The sequence below is a fragment of the Phodopus roborovskii genome, unplaced genomic scaffold, assembly GCF_943737965.1.
Source record: "Phodopus roborovskii unplaced genomic scaffold, PHOROB, whole genome shotgun sequence".
In the NCBI taxonomy this organism is placed as follows: domain Eukaryota; kingdom Metazoa; phylum Chordata; class Mammalia; order Rodentia; family Cricetidae; genus Phodopus; species Phodopus roborovskii.
The window spans coordinates 6,073,228-6,092,535 of record NW_026126689.1 but is presented as its reverse complement, the minus strand read 5'-3'; the positions used below and the strand labels follow the sequence as shown (position 1 = coordinate 6,092,535).

Below are 19,308 nucleotides of genomic sequence, written 5' to 3'. Positions count from 1 at the left end.
TGCCATCCTTGGCTATGTCGTGGTTCAAGGCCAGTTTGCGCTCCGTAAAACCCAGTGTGGCAGAGGGTGAGGTAGTGAGGGAGAGAGAGAGGCAGAGAGAGAAGAGGAGAGGGGGAGGGGCTGAGAATACAGCATGTGTCAAGATTTACTCCATCTGGACAGATGCAGGCCGAAGTAGAGAAATATCTGTTATTGAAGAGCCATAAGCATCATGAGCTCACTCACCATCCTGAGCTACAACCACTTAAATAGTGTGCTTACAGTTCCAGCGACTCATGTCAGGGGAGTAATAAAGGAATGCATCTCAGTGGGTGGCCTGCTCATAGAAATCATTACCCTAAGTAGAGGTCAAGCTGGCAATACAAAGTCTTGGAGGCTTTGGCTGTCGCCAGAACCCTAATGACTCAGTGAGGGACGAGGATGCTGGGGATATGGGATGTGTTCTTTGAAGCTGCTGACAGGGACAGGGCTTCTGTTCACAGGACTTGCTTTTTGGCCGGGCAGAACAGGCTGCCTCTGAGGCCTGAGCAGTCTGGAAGGTTGCCTTAGGGCAAGGATCATGTCTTTCCCAGTGAGGACACATTGTAGATCAGCTACAATGTATCACTGGGAATTTCAAACACTGAGCTTATGGAAATGTGACAAACATGTTTACCCACTGGGACCTCAAGGGATACCACTGTAACAGCAAGCAGTATTGAGTTTGATTGTGGATTATGTGTTTACTCATTTAATCCTTAAAACACCCCTCAAAAGTTTGGCACCGTCCTGTTCGTTAGACGAGAAAAACAAAGGCATGGAGAATAACTCTTAGCTCCCATGAGTGATGCAAGATTCACTCATATCCATTGATTCTAGACTACAGTTTCCACTTCTCCCTTAAACTATAGCGTTGAAGTCACCCTGCCAAACTGCCAGGGTACATGGCATCCCTTCCTCTACCCTCTGGGCCGTGTACAACTGTGATGGAATGAGGGTAGTCACTGGGTGAGGAGAACAAGTCTGGCTGAATCGAGGTCCAACTTCTGACCAGTGTCATTTTGTGGGTAGGCTGCTGTTGTGATCCATTTCCATGTCTGTGGGAGGTGAACCGCCAGGCATGGAGTCTAGCACAGTCGAGGAGACTAGCTGGCCAGATGCTTGGTTACAAAGTCTGCTTGAGGTGCCTCTGTGTGTGTGTGGGGGGGGGTCTGTCTCCAGGGAAACAGGTTTCACTGTCCTGTGGCCTCATCAGTAATCGGTTTTCTCTCTAGACCTCTGATTTCTCTAGGATCTTAGGAATGCTATCAAAGAAAGCTACATTGAAGGGTTGAAGGCCTAAGAAAAAAGCCACTGCATTTGGCGGGGAAGATGAGCTCTAAGGAGATGATGAGCTGGCCCACAAACCAGAATCTAAGGAGTGTACAGAGGAACCTGTTAGGCAAGGAGTCTGCTGAACGTGGGGCATCAAGTTGAACCTTCACCAAAACCTCTCCTGTGGGCCCAACAGGCAGGACCCTGAACCTTACGAGCATGCACAAAGGTACTGTCTGCTAAGTTGTGTCTGCTCGGAGAAAGGACCCCAATTCACACAGGTTTCCATATGCCCAGGCGGACCTGAGACACACTTCCCCACCCCCTGTCCCCATCCCCACCCCATCTCCACCCCCGTCCCCACCTCCATCTCCACTCCCATCCCCATCCTCATCCCCACCCCCATCCCCATCCCTCATCCCCATCCCCCATCCCCCATCCTCATCCCCATCCCCATCCCCCATCCCCCATCCTCATCCCCATCCCCATCCCTCATCCCCACCCCCATCCCCATCCCCATCCCCATCCTCATCCTCATCCCCATCCCCATCCCCATCCCCATCCCCACCCCCATCCCCATCCCCACCCCCCACTCCCTCCCTACCCCCATCCCCCATCCCCACCCCCATCTCCCATCCCCACCCCCATCCCCATCCCCCATCCCCCATCCTCATCCCCATCCCCATCCCTCATCCCCACCCCCATCCCCATCCCCATCCCCATCCTCATCCCCATCCTCATCCCCATCCCCCATCCCCCACCCCCATCCCCCATCCCCACCCCCATCCCCATCTCCACTGCCACCTTTGTAGCTTTTCCAACATCTGAAGTGCAGATGGGACTCAGGGGACTCAGAAGCACCCGTGTTCATCTGTGGCTCCTCCACCTCATCCCCACACAGAGGACAAACGCAAATGGCCAGACCCTCAGGTGACAGTAAGACAGATTCTCTTTCTCTTTGTTTTTTGAGCCAGGGTTTCCCTGTGTAGCTCTGGCTGTCCTTGGAACTCGCTCTGTAGACCAGGCTGGCCTCGAACTCACAGAGATCGCCCTGCCCCATCCTCCCCAGTGCTGGGACTAAAAGCGTGCATGGCCACCACTGCCTAACTCAGGCTGAATTCTGTGCTGAGCAAACCATTGAGTCTGGGGAATCCAGGAAGCAGAGCCTCATCCCGCGTGCGCACACACACGCATGCACACACACACTCACACACACATACACACACTCGCACACTCTCGCACACACACTCACACACGCACTCTCACGCACACACTCACACACACGCACACACTCTCTCACACGCACTCACGCACACACTCACACTCGCACACACTCACACACGCACATTCCCTCACTCACACGCGCACGCACACACATACACACACTCACACTCACACACTCTCACACACACCTGACAGGGCTCCCAGCAAGGAAGAGAAGGGAGGGCAGGGGCCAGGGCCGGCTTCAGCTTCCTGTCCCGGAGCTGGAGAAGAGGCAGGAGCGCCAAGTCCAATCACCCCAAGAGCAGGGAGACAAGGCCACACCAGGGTCACAGCCAAGCCCTGAAGAGCTTGTTTTGGGGGGGTCAACCCAGGTTGGGGTGTGGTGAGCCTCCCACCCCTCCAGGAACAAAGTTTCATTTAATCCTCATTCAGGCCTTGTTTACAGAGGAGGAAACGGAAATACCACACTCTATATAAGGATCAGAGCCAGGTCAAGGTTGTCCAGCTGGTGCCGAGCAGAACAGGCTTAACCCTGGTGGACCGTGTGACCTCCACAGATGGCAGCTCAAAGCCAGTCCCTCCCCAGGAACTGCCCTGCCTGAATGGAGATGCCAAGGACAAAGTTGGTCCCTCTTGGGGCCAAATCCAGATTAGCTGTGTGGCCATGAGGATGAGGAGGGATGCAGACACCTAGCTTTTGCCTCAACACAGGCCACACTGACCGCAGTACTCCTGTGCAATGGGGGGTGGGTTTGCTGTTGCTGTTGGTTGTGGATTTTATTTATTTATTTGTTTGTTTATTTATTTTTGTGTGTTTGTTTATTCAGTCTCATACTGTAACCAAGCTAGGATCAAATTCCCATTACTCTTCCTGCATCAACCTCCAGAGAACTGGGATTGAGCCACTGCATTGCCAAAGCAAAACTTTTATCACAATTGTATTTACTTTCTTCCTTTCTTTCTGTAAAATGTAGGTCGGTAATGAGATAGGTCTTTAATCCCAGCAGAGGCAGATGCATCTCTGTGAGTTCCAGGCCGGCCAAGATTCCACAGTGAAAGTACAATTAATTAATTTAAAAAGTATATGTGCACTTATATATAAAATACTTCAAAAATTTGTGTGTCATCCTTGCACAGGAGCCACGCTAAGCTCCTCTGTATTATTCTAATTTTAGTCTACCGGGCGCCAAATCAATTACCCAACTTCTTTTCATTTCAGCTTATACCATCCTTCCCTTTCTCAGCGATTACCAACCAGCCCATTTCCACAATCAGCTTTCCAAAGCTCTCTCTCCTGCTTTCCTCTTGGGCATCTTTCCTAGGAGTCCCACAGACCCCCCTCCACCTCTGCCCAACCCTGCCTGTGTTTCAGTTTAGCTAGGACGGAATAGCCAAGACTTCAAACAGGGTCAAGACGACCTCTAGGCCTGCTTAGCCAGTAGTCCTGCTGTCCCTAAGCTGGTGTGGCAGGGGCAGGGAGCCTCTACACCAAGTATCCTCCAGGGAGTGGGGCCAGCCAGTCCGGGAGAAATAAGCAAGAAAGCACAGCAGTGGAGTTAAGGGCAGCGGGGCCTGGATCCCCATGTCCTCTGCTCTGCCTCCCTGAGGATGGAGAGGCCACTTGCAGCACATGGAGTTGGTACCTAGGTTTTGAGACAGGAAAGACAAGGATGAGGAATTCCCCACTCCAAAGTCAGGCTAAAGCTTCTAGGCAGTGGAGAATCAAGAATTGCAGCTCAAGGCCGGGGGTGGCGGTGCATCCCTACAATCCCACCACTCGGGAGGCAGAAGCAAGTGTATCTCTGTGTTCAAGGCTAAGGCAGGGTAGTCAAGGCTACACAGAGAAAACTAAACTACACAGAAAAACCAAAACTAAACAAACAAATGAAATCCAGCCCGGGGAGGGGGAAATGGCTAAGTGGTCACTCACGGCTCTTGTAGACAACACCGATTACATTCTCAGCCCCCATACGACAGCTAACAACCATCTGTCACTCTGGTTCCAGGGGACCCAGTGCCCTTTTCTGGGCATCACAAGCATATGGTACGCATATCCACCAGCAGGTACGCACTCATACCCATAAGATAAAAACAAATAAACCTTTAGAAATAATTCCCTCCCAGGAGGTTTCAGTGGTTAAGAGGCTGTGCTGCTCCTGCAAGGGAACCATCAGGGTAACTCAGAACTGCCTGTGATTGGAGCCCCAGGAGACCCCGATGTCTCTGGTTTCTATGGACACTTGCACTCAGGTGCACATACCCCAACCGAGACGCACAAACACAATTAAACTTAAACCTTTTAATATTAAAAAGAAAAAGAATTCTAGCCAGGTGGCCTTGGGGTGTTCCTTATGCCTTTAATTCCAGTACTCAGGAGACAGAGTTCAAGGCCAGACAGAGAAAAACACTGTCTTGGAAAAGCAAAAAAAGAAAAATTCTAACCTGGTTAACAATAATATGAAAGTAACTATCAGAGGCAATACTTTTTTTAATTGATTTACTTTTATTTTATGCACATTGGTGTTTTGCCTGCAGGTATGTCTGTGTGAAAGTGTCAGATCTTGGAGTCACAGACAGTTGTTAGCTGCCATGTGGATGTCTTTTAATACACTTTGTGAGGGGTAGTGGCTGCACCTTTAATCCCAGCATTCAGGAGACAGAGGCACATAGGTCTCTGTGAGCTCCAGGCCAGCCAGGAATGCATAGTGAGACCCTGTCTCAAACAACAAATAAACAAATAAATGCAGATGATGGACCTCTAGCTGTGGCTCAGTTGACAGAGTACTTGCCTAGAATATGCAAAGTCCTGGGTTTGAACTCTATTCCATAAAACCAGACATGATGGCTTATGCTTAGAATCCCAGCACCTGAGAGATAAAGGCAGGAGGATCAGAAATCCAAAAGTACCCTCCAGTACACAGCAAGATTGAGGACAGCCTTCACTACATGAGACCCCGTTTCAAAAGAATAAACAAACTCCACTCTGCTTCATGCTGGCTCTGCCTGCAATTCTTTCCTGCTGTGAAGTCAAGGGTTGGGCTTTCCCCTAGTAGAGGTTCCATAAAGGGAGGAACTCTGGCTCTTGTGTGAAGCTGTGTCCAATCCCACACCATCCCTGATGGGGATGGAGTAAACATTACAAACAGTAAGCCAATGCAGGGGTCTGTGGTAACTCTTTTTTATCATTATTACTGTTGGTTTTTTAGAAATGGTCTCACTATGCAGGGCCTTGGTTGCCCTTGAACTCACTCTAGACCAGGCTGACCCCCAACTCACAGAGATGCACCTGCCTTTGCCTCCTGAGTGCTCGGCTTAAAGGCGTGCACCTCCTGGCCGGGCTTTTTTGTTTGTTTTGAGACAGCCTTTTGTACCCCACACTCACTATATAGCTGAGGGTGGTCTTGAACCCCTGATCCTCCTGCTTTCACACTTGAAGATAAAATTCTGAAAACAGAAGAACTGTCCCCTTACTGATAAAGACACTTACACTCCCCAAAGCCTCTTCCTCTCCAAGGCTCTTTGACGGTCTCATTGCTGAGCCCACCCCAGGCAGCTTTCTGACTTCAGGGGAGCTTTCCCCCTTTCCAGCACTTTCTGTCTCCCTACTCCAGGGAGCTGCAGCATAATCTCAACCTTGCCTGTCCCTCTGTTTGTTTTCCTGGACCCTTAATAACTTGCGAGTCCTTTTCTATGTCCATTTTTTAAAATTGTTTTATCTAAACTAAGAACCTGTGATTGGAACGTTTGGTGTTTCCTGGTGACAGATGGATGTGCAAACAGCACTCTTTGTCCACGGTTGTTAGTGAACACTTTAAAACAGTGTTCACTGGGGCGGAGGGTGGCGGCAGGGGAGAATGGTCCACAGGCCTGTCCCTGGAACAGGAATCAGATCACTACGGAGAGGACCAGAGGACCAAGGGGCACAGCCTAGCTTCTGACTCCAGGGGCCCAGGTTGAAAACAATTCTTATCAGCTGCCATCCATTTCCCATGGTCCCCTAGGCTGGGACCTGGGCTGCAGGGACATCTGTTTCTGTTTGTTTTACTTTTCCCTTAATGTCACCCCACCCACCCTGTGACTCCCTGGAAGAGATCTCACCTCACCTCAGGACTTATTTAGGCAGTTCTTATTGACCGGAGGGCGGGGGGCAGAGAATCGGGGTCCTGGCATAAAGGCTAATTACTAAACACAGCCTGAACCTTGTTGAGACCTTGAGGGAAGCAGTGTTGGGGTGAACCTGAGCTGTGCAGAGAAATATGACTCTTCCCCTTTGGTCTCTGCTTCCTCAGCACCTTGTAACAAAGACTACCTGGGCAAAGTGCGCAAAGTGCGTGTCCAGAGTGAGCTGAGCCCCAGCCCCTCACCCATCTCTCCCACTTCCCCTAAGCTGTTGCTGGCCCAGACTGCTGGAGTGCATATCCGCACAATATCCACACAAATCCAGGTTTGGTTTGTTTGCTCACTTAGGTTTTTCAAGACAGGCTTTCTCTGTACAGCCCTGGGTGTCCTGGAACTCGCTCTGTAGACCAGGCTGGCCTCGAACTCACAGAGACCCACCAGCCTTTGCCTCCTGAGTGCTGGGATTAAAGGCGTGCACCACCACTGCCGGCTCTAAATCCAGCTTTTATTACTACTCCATTCTCTTGTCTCAGAAGAGGCCTGTGGCTGATGCAGAAGAGCTTTCTTGTCATATCCCTAGCCTGATCAAGGCTGTGGTTATTGGTAATTTAGCACTGATTGGCCCCTGTCAGCATCCTGTCAAGGAGAGGGAGGGACTTACGAGCCTCCACCCTCCCTGAAGCTCTATAAGCAGTTGAGGGACTCTGGGGAAGTTCCTTAACTTTCTCTGATGCTATAACAATTGGTAAGGTGCCACAAATCCTACAAACAACCCTAAGAAACTCATTGGGACACACACACATGCACACTAATATTTTTAATCATACCAATAAGAATATCTAAAGTCCACAGTGTGTAATATACAATCAGAAAATCAACCTGTGGTAAAGACATTCCCTAGCCAAGTGTGGTGGGTCACATCTGTAATCCCAGCACTCAGAAAGCTGAGACAGGGCCATAGCCACCCTGGGTTACAGTGATACTTGTCTCAAGACAGACAAAAAAAAAAAAAAAACCTTTCACCTTAACCATACTGCATCCCCCACCCCACCCCCCTCTGAAACACAGTCTCACTATGTGGCCTTGGCTGGCTGTGCAGACCAGGCTGGCCTCAAACTCAAGGAGATCCAGTGCCTCTGCCTCCGAGTGCTGGGATTAACAACGTGTGCCATCATGCCCAGCTAAACTCCCTTCTCAACAAAGCCCGGCTGGTCTTTGGCCTTCATCCTGTTGCCGTGCTCATCAAGAAAGTTTTTTGTGTGTCATCTCTCTACCCTTGATGCCTGATTGAGTTGATGGATATCAGTGTTATATCCCTGAAACATATCACCATCGACAAATAAACCCTTAACTTATCAGCAAGAACTCTGTTCGGCCAGACTCTGCTGATCCCTGATGGTCTCGTCACTAACCCTCCATCTGTTGCCCACTGCACGCTGCCCTTGGGCTATGAATCCCTTCCTGCCTTGCATTTGCAGCCTGAATTCCCTCCATTGTTGCTGCAACCCTGAACAGTTAAGTTTTTTCTCTAATATTTAGGCATTTCTTTTTTTATTGAGTGACATTTTAAAACAGCCACTATAGTGCACTCTGTAATTCTAACACGTTGGAGGCAGACGCAAGAGAATCCCAAGTTTGGGGCTAGTCTGGGTTGTAAGAGGTTGTCAAAAGCTAAAGCGTTTGTTTTTAATAGTGGGTGGTTAGCTGGTTCAGTATGCTGGTACACATTAACCCCAGCATTTGGGAGACAGAAACAGGCTAATCACTGTGAGTTCAAGGCCAACCTGGTCTACATAATGAGAACCCATCTCAATTAAAAAATAACTAAAAAATAAAAAGGAAGGTTAGTTTGAAATAAAAGACACCAGAAAGGGTTTACAGGCAAAGGGCAGAATGAAGAGGTCGTGGGGTGGGAAATTACTAACAGAAGACATCAAATGGCTGGAAGGTACTTTCATGGGGAGACTGATAGATGGTTCAGCAAGCAAAGGCCTCTCCTCTGGTCTGAAGAGTTCAACCTCCAGGATCTGCTTGGTGGAGGAGAGAACCAGTTCCTACAAATTGTCCTCTGTTCTCCACACACACAACACGGCCCATGGCCACCATCCTCATGAACACACAATAAATAGGTAAGTATAACTTGTAAAAAAGAAAAACAAATTTAAAAAGGTGGGTTTGTTTTTGTCTTTTGAGACAGCAACTCATGTAACACAACAAGTGATTTCCAAACTCACTTTGTAGTGGAGGCTACTCCTCCAGCCACCCCACCCCCCACCCCCAAGTACTGGGGGCATCTTTCTAATGCTAGGTTTTTAAAATGTTGTGTGCCTTGTCTGTCTGTGTGCCTGTGTGTGCCACCGGCTTGCAGCGCCTGCGGAGCCAGAAAGCAGAGTCTTCAGTGCTCTTAACCGCTGAGTCATCCATCCACCCTGCCCTGACCATCTTTTCTTTGAATTCTTTTTGTTTTGTTTGGGTTTCATTTATTCATTTTTGCCTTTTACTTATTTTGTTTGTTTGCTTGACTTCTTATCGGTTGTTTTCTTGGAAACTGAGGATGAGGCCCCGTGCATCCATTTCGGCGGAATCACTCACAGACAGCCCTCACACAAGATCACCACTCACGGTTGGATCCACACCTCCTATCTGATACAAACTTTTCCTTTTGGATTTTCCAGGAGACATGCTGCTGAAAACCTCCATCACACCTAAACCCAGCAAGCCATCTAGACATCACTTTTTTCTCCCTTGAAGGTTTCCTGACGGCCCCCAGTCTCCCAGTCCATACTCTTTTTGTCTTCCTGCTTCCTACGTTTTTACTCCTTCATTCTCAGGAAATATATCACACAACAGTCATCAGAAAAAGACTGCCTGTAAGGTTAAAGTGCAAAACCTTAGATTTTCTGATAAGGAGTCTTTAGTTTACTTTCACGCTTGCGTGTGCTTTGGCTGCATGCCGATCAGAAACCACACTGTGTAAGAACTCTGCCCAGTACAGTGGTGCACGCCAGGAACCCCCTACTTGGGAGGTAGAAGCAATAGATCAGGAATTGAAAACTAGAAGAGCAAGCTTTAGTTCCCAGCACCCACACGGTGGCTCACAGCCACCTGTAACTCCAGCTCCAGGGGAGCCAACGCCCTCTCTGGCCTCTGTGGGCCCCTACATGAATGTGGGTTACATACATACACTCAAGTACACACACTCATACACAGAAGATAAAATTAATAGACTAGCTGCAGTGGTGCATGCTTTTAATGCCAACTCTGGAGGCAGAGTCCAGTGGACCTCTGTGAGTTTGAGGCATGCCTGACCTACATCACAAATTCCAGGACACACACACACACACACATAAAAAAAAACAAAAACAAACAAACAAAAAACACTGCCTCTCTCACATAAGCACAAAGAACTCTGAAGTTACTCCTTCAGGGATGGGGTAGGGTGCATATGCATGTGTGCCATGTAGCATGTGTGGAAATCATAAGACTGTTTCCATGTGTGTGTCCTAGAGACTGAACTCAGCTCTGGTGGCAAGTGCCTTCCCCCTCTGGACCATCTCACCAGTCCCAAAACAGCAGTCTGGCATTGTATCCCAGCTCACAGTCCTATAGTTCAAAGCATTCCAATTCCTGCTCCTCTGTCTCCTGTCTCCCATTAGTCATCACTATCTGAAATTTCACAATTCTGTGCCTTAAGACACTTACGCCCTTTCCATCTAAAAATACACAGCATTTAGAAAGACAAAAACAAAACAAAAAACATCTTCTTGGATTATTATTCTCTACAACATGACTTCCTGCTTTCCATTCCCCACCCCACCCCACCCCACCTCTCTCCGGGGCAGTGTCTCACTACGTAGCCCAGGCTGGCAGCCAACTCAAGTGGTCTTGCTGCCTCTGGCCTCCTGGGCGTTGAGATGACAGGCCTGAGTTGCTATACCTGTATTCTATTCTCTTTTGTGTGTGTGTGTGTGTGTGTGTGTGTGTGTGTGCGCGCGCGCCAGAGAGAGAGAGAGTATGTTTGTGCACATGAGTACATATGCACATGCACATGCACATTCCATGCCCATGGACGCCTGAAATTATGGGTGGTTGTGTGGGTGCTGAGAACTGAACTCTGGTCTTCTGCTAGAACGGTGTAACAGCTGAGCTATCTCTCTAGCCCCTCCTATTCTCTCTGAATGGAACTCTATTTGCTCAACTGCCAAACCTCCAAATTTACCCCTGATTTGTATACCCTCTTTCTTCAATTTGTGTTTTGTTTGGTTTTTGCTTTAAAAAAAAAATAATACTTATAATGTTCTGCCTGCACGTATGTCTGCACACAAGAAGAGGGCACAGGATTTCATTACATCCACATGGCTGTGAGCCACCATGTGGCTGCTGGGAGTTGAACTCAGACAGTGCTCTTAACCTTTGAACCATCTCTCCAGCCCCTGGTTTCTGTTCTTTGAAACAATGTCTCACATAGCCCTCACGCTGGCCTGTAACTTCTTACAAAGTCGAGGCTGGCTTTGAACTCCTGACCCCACTGCTTCCAGCTCCAGTAAGCTAGAATTACATACAGGCTTGCACTGCCCTGTCTGGGTCCCCCCCCCCCCCCCCCCCGCTGCCACAGTTTTCTCTCAACTTTCCTTTCCAGTGACTTGCTCAAAATTTTAGTCTCTGCAATATGGGCTCAACCTTGCAAGAATCCCTTGAATGTTCATTTAAAAAGTGATGGCCTTGGCCATCCAAGTTCACGTGCAGGCAGGGAGAACACACTGGGTCCACTCTCCTTTCTGTGCTGCATGTCTCAGTAGAGGACGGCTGCCTTGCTTAAGGGCGCACCGATCCATAGCGAGCCCAAGAACTGACCGACCCGGGGATAACCACGCTTTGGGTCCACGCCGCCTCCATCACACCCTATGGGCTTGGCCAAAGCCTCCTCAGCCTACAGCACAGCCCCACCCGCTCCATCTGTCCCCGCTGCAGCTCCTGCTACCCAGATTTGGTTTTAGCATCTGCTCTGCTTCTGCAAAGCACACACACACCCTCGCCTCCACCGTGACATCCTACACACACAGTCTCTGCGGACTCTGAATCTACTTTTATCTCTCTGGGCATATTTATACTGGGCTTTTGTCTCTTAAGCTTTCTGCTGCTGCTTTTCGTGTCTGTCTTCCCTTAGTTGCTCCCTCCCCCTTTTATTTAAATTGAGACGGGATCCAATGATTACGCGATCCTCCTACCTCCACCCACAAAGCGCTACAGTGATAGGTGTGCACCACCACACCTACTTTATTCAGTGCTGGGATGGAACGGGACCGCGTCTCACGCACTCTACCAAATGAGCTACATCCCAAGCTGCCCCGTTATCTATTTTACTTATCTATTTTTAAATTATGCTTATGTGTAGGTATGCCTGGGGGGTGGTGTGCACACGTGAGTGTGAGTTCAGGTGCCCGCGGAGGCGAGCAGAGGGGTCAGATCCCCCAGAGCAGGAGTTACAGGTGCTGGGAATGGGACTCAGGTCTTCCGCAAGGGGAGCGTGTAGAGGCCAGAGAGATGCCTTGGTAGTTTATAGATGCTCTGCTCTTGCAGAGGAACAAGGAAAGTTTGGTTCTTAGCACCCATTTGGTGGTTTGTAACCCCCAGTAATTCCACTTCCAGACGCTGTCTTCTGATCTCCGGCCCCCAGGCACACATGATGCACACACATATATGTGCAAGTAAAACATTCATACCCATACCATAAATACATTTAAGGAGGAGAAAAGAGCAGTATGCACTCTTAACCACTAACACCAGCCTCGGCCTCACAATTCACACAATTTTAAGCCCAATTTCCAAAAATACTTTGGGCCTCTGTGGCTGGTTCTACTTTCTAACTAAAAATAACCTGTCTGAGCAGAGCGAGTGGACGGGGCACACACAGTTCAAACTCAAGCCCCAGCCTTATTCTCTCTAAGGGAACACCAGGGCCCACACAGGGAAGGTCTGCTTTCCTCCCCCCCCCCTCCCTTCTCCATGGAACAAACAGGAAGGTCCCAGGGGCCTGTGGTCTTGGGGCTGTCATCCACACCTCTGATTTCTTCAGACTTTTTCTGAGAACCTTAGTCATTGCAAAACTGTCCCCAGCACAAGAAAGCCTTGCTGTGGTGTGAGGTTTGTGGGCTGCAAACTATATCTAGGTCAGCAAATTCAATTCCACAGCATAGCTCCCAACTCCGGCTCCTTGCACCTTAAGGGCTGACCGATTTCACCCTCTAGGCAGGGAATCTTTTGAAGTTTAGAAAAACAAGGGCCCTCTGTGGGTGATTAAGACACAACATTGTCTGGCTAAACCCCTTCTTACTGTACTATACAGACTGTGCAGGGTGGACGTGTGGGATTTTATGATCATGCCCAAATCCATGGAAAAGATGGAGAAGAAAGAGTAACCTATGGTTATCTGCATAAGAACTGTCACCACACAGTAGGCAGACACACATTCAGCCTCACGGGGGACCTCAGGAGTATACCATGCTGTGCCGTGTGGCAAAGCCGAATACTGTCAGCATTATTCCCAGAGAAGCCTGACACATGACTCTAAGAATCTTACCATTCTTTGTAACTATGTTGGGTTGCTTTACAAAACAGGGAGCCTTATGGTTCATTTAATTATAAAAAGGAGGAGGAAAAGAAGAAATGATGAACAGTTACACAGTAGACAGACGGTCCATCTGGTCTACCTACCACTGCCCTACAGAAGAAGGCAATGTCTCCCGGGACAGGGATCACCCCAGTTCAGATGCTGGGTTCCAGAGTGACAATGGCTAAAGCCCCAGAGGCTGAATCATGTTAAAATTCAAAACCAGCTCAGTAAATATTGATTTGAGGGCCTGCTGCTCTCCAAGGCTTTGGAATGCAGTTGTGATAACAGGAGTTATTGCCTCCCAAGGGCTCACTGATAACAGAGGAAAGCCAACATTCTAGTGAGTAGTGGGTTTTTGTTTGGTTGGTTGGTTTTGCCTCCAAACACCTGTTTATCCTTTTCCTGGTCAGAATTTCTGGAGCGCGCATCTCCATGTGTGTCTTCATTGGAATTAAAATCCTTCCAGCTAACACAGCAATGTAGAGATGAGTACATGGCCTACTACAAGCCAAGGGTACGAATGGGCACTCTACTGATAGATGTAGTAATTGTGTGGCTAGGGAGATTTCTCAGTGGTTAGAGCTTGTCACTCTTGCAGAGGACCCAGGTTTGTTTCCTAGCAACCACATAATCCAGTTTCAAGATACCCACTGCACTCTTTTGGCCTCCACGGGCACCAGACATGAACAGAGCACACAAATATACTTGCAAACAAACCAATCATACGCACAAAATACAACTTTTTTTTTTTTCTTTTAACAGATACAGGGACTGGGGTCTCTCACTAAGAATGCTCCCAGTATTGTTTGTTAGTTAGATGGAGTTTTCTACCATTTGTGACTGAAGGTCCATGGAGTGGGTGGGAAATGCCCACCCCTAAATTTACAGTCACCCAGAACTTGAGAATGTGATGGGCTTTGAAAATAAGCTCTTTTTGGCTATGACTAGCCCCTGCTCTTTAGATTAAGTAACCTAGGCTAGGGATTAGGTTCTAAATCTACGTGTCCTTATGAGGAGAGAACCAGACACAAAGATGCGAGACCATGTGGAGAGAGAGAGGGGCTGTCATTATGTAGTCATAGCTGATGGACCCAAGGCCACGCAAAACTAGGAAGGGACAAGGAAGGGCCACTCTTAGGGCCTTCAGGGGGCTCATGAGCCCTGCTGACTCTCCACTTTCAACTTCTCATCTCTAAACCGAGTGGACCAGTGTGGTAGCACACACATCTAATCTCAGTACTCAGGAAGCAGAGGCAAGATAATCTATATGAATGCACAGAGACCACCATGGTCTAGCTGGTCTACCTAGCAAGTTCCAAGTCAGCTATGGCTATTCAGTGAGATCCTATTTCTTGTTTGTTTTTTTTTTTTTTTTTTTTTAGAGACAGGATTTCTCTGTGTAGCTTTGGAGCCTGTCCTGGAACTCACAGAGATCCATATTCCTGTGCCTCCAGAGTACTGAGATTAAAGGTACACACCACCACTGCCTGGCTAAGATCCTGTTTCTAAATAAATAATTAAGAGAACCTGTAAATACAAAGTTTTAAACCACCCAACTTCTGAACCTATGTCATGGCAGACCAAGGGAGGGAATACACCCCATACAGCAAATCACTGAATGAGATTTTGGTGCCTGTATGTGTCTGAAGACATTCTGGCCTGGGCATGGCAGCAAATCTCTGCCATGTCATTATTTAGAAGGGCAAGGCTAAGGGACTAGATGAGTGTGAGGTTACATAGCAAATTCCAAGTCAGGCAGAGCTACACAGCAAGACCCTGTCCTCAGGAAACACACAGATGGCTTTGTACGTGCTTCAGAGCAAGGTAACAAGGACAAGAGGCTAGTTCAACTAGTCCAACACTGGGACTTCATTCGGCAGGCACCGGAGTTCCGCTTAAGAACACCTGTTCCAGATTATTCTTTAACTTTGTTCATAGTGACCTTTACCATGCAGAGTTTGCATATCTCACACAATCGAATATATCAATGCTCTTATGGCTTATGGTTTTTACATTTAAAAACACTCTACTTCCGTGTGTTTAAATCTAGTACTGCACTTTCTGAAACAGGGGCCCTTTCTTTGGTTTTCACCTGTGTTCTTCTATTGCTACGCTTCCTCCCGGTCAGTGTCTCCTGCCCTCCCAGCAGCACCAGTAAACTCCAGCACCCCACCCAGGGCTGTCCTGTCCAGAATCTTCTAGTAACTCTGCAAGGTTTTCTGCCCATTTCTCAGATGAGGGAAATGTGCCCCAGAGAAGCTGTACAAATTACCCCTGTGAAGTATCTCACAGCTCCTTAATGGAGGAACAAGGTGTATTAGTGTCCGCTGTAGCCAAAGAAAGAATACTTCACCAGCTCCATCTTAAAAGACTTCATGCCTCACAGTGCTCATCCTATGGCTAAAATGGTGTTGCCCTCACTTTAAGCTCATAGGATAAATAACTGCAGTAACTTTATTGTTCTGCATTGTAGTTTAGTTATAACTTTATTAACAGCATGGGGGAAGCGGTTATGAAGAATCTAGTCCCTTTCCAGGGATCAAAGTTCTGAGCTGGGTGCAGTCCAGTGTGGTCCCTGGCCACGTTCTGCCCTCACTTCCTGCTCTCTCCAAGGTGCACAATGGCCGCCAGCGGCCAGTTGGTTTTGTCCTCACCACAGGAAAGCCCAGAAGAGTTTGAACTTTGTCTCATCGGGACCCTCTTTCCCGTGGGAGAAGCTTAGCTTCGCCCACTTGGTGTAGACAACAGTGAGTGAGTCTTTCATTTTATACGAGAAGACATGTAAAGCGCATGGCTTGTGTACTAGAGCCGCGTCTTCTCACAGTGCTGGGGTTTGGAAATCTAAGATCACAGGTGAACAGACAGCCTTCTTCTAAAGCCTCCCCTTGCCTTCCTAGGTGGCCATCGATTTATTACCCGAAGCTCTCTGGAGGCAGGCACATCCCTGAGCATGCTCAATGTGAGAGCTACATCACTGAGCATGCTCGGCTTAGAGTTCTAGTTCAAGGAAAGATGAAGAGTACAGCCCTGGGTATGCACAGAACAGTCACGGAACACAGGTTTAAAAGGCTAGCATGGTGTGAGCTCGAGAGACAGCTTAGCAATAGGAGCATTCATTGCTCTTCTGGAGGACCTGAGTTTGGTTCCCAGAACCCACATCAGGTGGCTTACAACTGTCACATCTGTAACTCCTGCTCCCAGTGATCCGACTCTTTAGGTACCTGCACTCACGTGTACAAAACCACACACATACAAATACACATAACTAAACATAATGAAAATAAGCCAGGCATAGTGGTATATACCTTGGATCCCAGCAGTTGGAAGGAAAAGCACATAGATCTCTCTGAGTTTAAGGCCAGCCTGGTCCCAGAGCAGCAAGGCACTGGTCTACCCAGTGAATTCCAGGCTAGTTTGTGTGTTCTTTGAGACCTTTTTTTTTTTTAATTTGCATTGACGTTTTTCAGGTATGTATATCTGTAAGGGTGTCAGACTTGTAGTTACAGACAGTTGTGAGCTGCCATGTGGGTGCTGGGAATCGAACCCAGGTCCTCTGGAAGAGCAGTCAGTGCTCTCAACCACTGAGCCATCTCTCCAGCCCCTCTTTGAGACTCTTAAAGAGGCGTTTGTTTGTTTGTTTGTTTCCACACCTGACATTGCTCTACTCCAGTATCTGTACCCACTTATGGACTCACTCGGAGTGGCAAGGGTCCATCGGATCCAATCCATCCTTACTTCCAGACATTGGTTGTTATGGAAATGTCCAAATACATTAAAGCGTTGAAAGTGGGTGTGGCTGCACATGCTTGTAATCCCAGCACTTGGAAGGCGTAAGCAGAAGGACCCGGTGTCCAAGGCTGTCGTCAACTACTGAGAGAGCTGGAGGCAGGGTTGGAGCTCCTCCGCCTCCGTAACAGTGTGAGCCAGTTCTGTCCCGAACCTCCCTCTCTGTGGACGGACACCTTACTGGTTCTTTTCTGCAGAGCCCTAACAACACAGAAGCCGGGGCTCGCTTCACTCTCCAGTCTTGGTTGAGAAGTTATGGCCCTCAGATTAAGTGTCAGAGAGACAATAATGTCTTGGAGTCCCCTTACAAATGATGCTAAGTTGGCCACCTGATCACAAATATTTATTTTATGAAGTTACTTTTTTCCCCCCTGGTGGAATTTTCCACTCAGGGAAATTTCCAAAATTCAACTTGGATGGAATTTTGGCACCATAAATGTCCTTCCTTTCAGCTTCTTCTCCCAGAAGCTTTGGTACTCATTAACAATGCTTGCCTGAGCCATATCTCTCACTGGTCCCCTCCCAGTAATTTAAACTTCTGAAATTTCACCCCCACCCCCATAAGACGACAGCGCATGACGAGCTTGCCATCTGCAAGGAATACGTACAACAGGATGGAGCCAAACCCCTCATCCTTAGACGGCTTCCTGTGTCCTATAAAACCTTTTCATTTAATGCTCCATCAGTAAAGACCGGGCCTGGGGTCCTGGTGACAGACCTCAATGGTAGCAGGATCCCGCCTCGTGTAGAGCTCCTTCCTACAAAGGGGAGGTCCCAGGAGAAGCTGAACCCTCCTGGAATCCGAGTCCTCCAGAGATTGCCTGCTTTTCTCCCAAACACCTATCAGACTGGAGTGGAGTGGGGACTTTACGAGCAGGTTCGTTAGAAAGGTTAAGGGAGGGAAATGAGACCGTGGATTCGGTGTCCTGCGATCACCCCAAATTCTCCAGCAGACAGGAGAGCGAAAGGCTGTTAGAGGTCAAGGAGGGTCAACAATTCACACACCAAGTGGGTTAAACTTGGCATTCTAGAAGCAGAAGCAGGAGGATTGCTGTAAGTTTAAGGCCAGTCTCCTCCACATGGAGATTTCCAAACTAACTTGGGTCACAAAGCAAGAGTCTGTCTCAAAATAAGAAAGAAAGCCGGGACCAGTACTGTGCGCACCTGTAATCCAGCACATAAGAGGGCGAGGAAAGATTGCTTCTAGTTCAAGGTCAACCTAGGCTACGGAGTGAGACCCTGCCTCAAACAAAGCAAGAGGGGATGGGCGGAGCCAGGCATGGTAGCACAGGCAGGTGGAGCCCTTGGCGGTGGAGGCAGGGGGATCAGGAGTTCAAGATCACATAGTGGCCACATAGTGAGTCAAGGCCAGATAGGGAAACACGAGACTCTGTCTCAAAAAAATAAGATAAAATGAAAAATAAAGCTAGGGGTGCATCTTGATCGGCAGAGGACTTGCCTAACATGAGACCCTGGACTGCAGACCCGGCACAGCATAAAACCAGGAGTGGCTGTGCGTGCCTGTAACCCCAGCACTCCAGGTGGAGGCAGAAGGATTAAAAAGGCAAAGCCAGCCTGGGCTACATAAGACTCTGTCTCCACAAACCAAAAGAATGAAAAAAGGGGGTGGGGGTGAAGGGAACGGAGGAACTGTGTTCTGAGGGACCACGAGCCATTCTAGAAGGAATCGCGTTAACACCCGGCATGCAGGAAAGAAGGTTTCTGAGTGCAGGTCCCGAAGTAGGGCTCCCAGGTGGCTGGCGTCTGCACTCCCGGGACAGAGGCCGCTTTGCTGGCGCTTGGAGCCCCGCTGCACAGCAGGCTGTCGGTTTTTTTGGGTTTTTTAGGTTCCACGTGACTCCTGCCCCTTCCAGGGCCCTCTTCCGGTGGCTGCCAGCAACTTGTGCCGCGCACCCCGCTTCCTCTTCTCCTTAGCATCTGGGCACCTGGAAGAGATTAGGCTCTGGCAACCCTGCAGGGTTCGTCGTGCATTTCCTCTTCAAGGAGATTTGGAAAGTCGGAATGAGATCAGTTCCAGCACTTTCCCCCAGAGATCCGTGTAAAACCGACAGAGAAGTGTCCTTTTATCTCCACACTTTCCTGTTTTGAGCCTGCCCTGTTCTTGGCAGACTCCGGCTCCTGTGTCATCACATTGAGGAACCAGGACAGGCTTAGCCCCCTCTCCTCCCCGTCCTAAGGGTTCGCTGCCCTGGCCTCTGGGACAGATAAAGCAGGAGAGATGGCGGAGCCTCTGGTAGTCCCTCCCTCTACCC

The 19,308-nt window shown here is 48.8% G+C and overlaps 1 non-coding gene across 1 annotated transcript; it reads right to left on the bottom strand.

The window, feature by feature from the left end:
* Nucleotides 1-3,609: 3,609 nt before the first annotated feature.
* On the bottom strand, nt 3,610-3,719 carry LOC127214341 (U6 spliceosomal RNA). Its single transcript, XR_007833825.1, has one exon. It is a non-coding gene; the product is annotated as a U6 spliceosomal RNA (small nuclear RNA).
* Between the last annotated feature and the right edge of the window lie 15,589 nt (nt 3,720-19,308).